This window comes from Phalaenopsis equestris, unplaced genomic scaffold (genome assembly GCF_001263595.1).
Source record: "Phalaenopsis equestris unplaced genomic scaffold, ASM126359v1 Scaffold000194, whole genome shotgun sequence".
In the NCBI taxonomy this organism is placed as follows: domain Eukaryota; kingdom Viridiplantae; phylum Streptophyta; class Magnoliopsida; order Asparagales; family Orchidaceae; genus Phalaenopsis; species Phalaenopsis equestris.
Genome location: NW_018164636.1, coordinates 408,085 through 410,537, shown reverse-complemented (window position 1 = coordinate 410,537; position 2,453 = coordinate 408,085).

Sequence of the window (2,453 nt, the reverse complement as noted above, 5' to 3'; positions counted from 1 at the left end):
TTAAAATAATAAAAAAGGACATTTACACACATACCAAGTAATTCTCAAGTATTTACTTATCCATCACCTAAACATTTATATATTTACATGCACACTACTAAAATTCCTCACATCACATAAAAAATATCACCATCATCTTTTTAAAAGTGAAATAATTCTTTTCAACCATAATCTATGACACCAAAGTATCATAAATATAAATATTGTGAGTCTGCCCCTCCTAACACAATGAAATAAAATAATAGAAATGGGGCATTTACATACATACCATGTATTCTCAAGTATTTACATATCAAACGCCTAAACATTTATATCTACACGCACACTACTCAAAGTTGACATAATTCTCTTCGAGCATAATTTATGACACCAAAGTATTAGTATTTTATTCCAGATGTTAGATATATAAATACATAAAAATTAAGTGGTATATATGTAAATTCCCCGCCCCCAGATAAAAGCCATTGCCACTGCGTGAGGACACCGCATGGTGTCCGATCCTGACCATAGATCACGGTGATCTACGGGGTGATCTACGGTCAGGGTTATTTTCATTTTTTTATAAAAAAAAAAATTTAGGTGAGGCCCTCCGAAATACATCGAGACCGTAGATCAGGTGATTTACGGTCCAGATCTATATGGAATAATTTTTCCATTGCCACGGATAGCGATAAGTTGATGAGGCTTCCAACTTATTATTATTTTATGAGCCACGATAGCTACGCCATTAATAATCTCAAATTAATTAACATGCAGGATCCACGTATAATATGATAAGGTAAAAGCATGCAGCACTTCATAATATAATAAGAGCATATTGCGGGCAACTGGAAAGGCGGGGAGGATTGAGGGCGATGGTTTCTTGCTGGTGCAGCCGATAGCTGGGTTAGGTTTTATCGTGCCCACTATTCCTAAACCATATTTTAATTAGTACTATTATTAGCTAAAGAGCGTGTCATGCGGACAACGAAGCATTGTTTGACCAGATTGCTCTTTCATGAGAATTAAATTTGAGAAATTATGGTGTCATTTTTACTATTTTTACATGATATAAAACAATCTTATTGCTCTATTGATTTTTTAATCTTGGTTTTATGACACATAATCAAGAGAGAGTTTGTGATTGATTTGCATTTTCATTATTAGTTACTAAGAATTATTCTAGCACACTTCGGATAATTAAGGGCCTGTTTGGGGCAGCTTATATAGTGTGGTGACATTTTGAAAATGTATCTGATCTGTTTGGGTAAACTATGCTTTGACAACTTATACATTTTTAAAACGCTGAAAACAGTGTTTTCACACCGCAGGTGCGGTGGCAGCTTCTGGTTGCGGTCTGACTTTTCCAAAAAAAAAAATAAAAATTTGTAATAGCTACCATACCTAGCTTATCAATAGATTATTTTTAATCAGCTTACCAAAAGATTATTCAATAAGATGCAGCTGCCCCAAACAGATCCTAAGACTATACCATGAATATTCTAAATGCAAGAAATTCAACAACTTAATAAGCAACTTTGATCTTTCAGAAGTTCTTATGGATCACCATTTGCAGGCCAACTTATTTTTTGCTTACATTTTAGGGAAATTTACATGCATGCCGACAATTTTCATGTATTTGCATACCAAACTTTAAAGTTTCATAATTACATTTATATAAACTTGTACAAATTAATAAGGTGATATTTTTAATGTATGTTAAAGATTTTTGGGGGTTAAGTATGTAAATATAAATGTTTAGGTTTTAGATATATAAATGGATAAGAATTGAGTTGTATGGATGCAAATGCCCCTAAACAAAGGAGAAGAGTGATACTTTATAGCGCTATGCATTATTCGTGGGAGCCATTACATAGGAATAAGCAATTATTCTGCATTCAGTAATCTCAATGTGTTCGTAATGTTGCAGTTTGTTCTCTTTAGGAATTAGACTTTCCAAACATAATATTCTAATGGGAAATATCACTATTTACATACTTACAATCAAATTCTTATGTATTTACATATCTAACATCCAAGTCTTATTTTTTACATTTATACCAACCAATTTCTCTTATCACAGAAAAAATATTACTTTTGTAACTATTATAAAGTGAAGTAATCATTTTAATGCAAAAATAATATATATATATATAGAAAATGTAGTTGTCAGATTTGTAAATACATAGAAATTGAGTATTAAGTGTGTAAATTTTTCTGTTTTATTTATGAAAGAATACTTAGTAGTGATATTTTTAATCAAACTAATGTAATTTTTAAAAAGTGGAATACACATTTTTAAGCATAGGCAAAGTAGCATAGATGTAAATATTGAAGTGCAATTATTAGATATGTAAATATAAAGGAATAGTCTTTTGTATGTAAATCTTCCTGTTCTTATTTTATGAAAGAATATTTTTGATAGAAGTTGTCAAACCACTATTCTACTAATCTTTCCGAACATATTCTTCAAA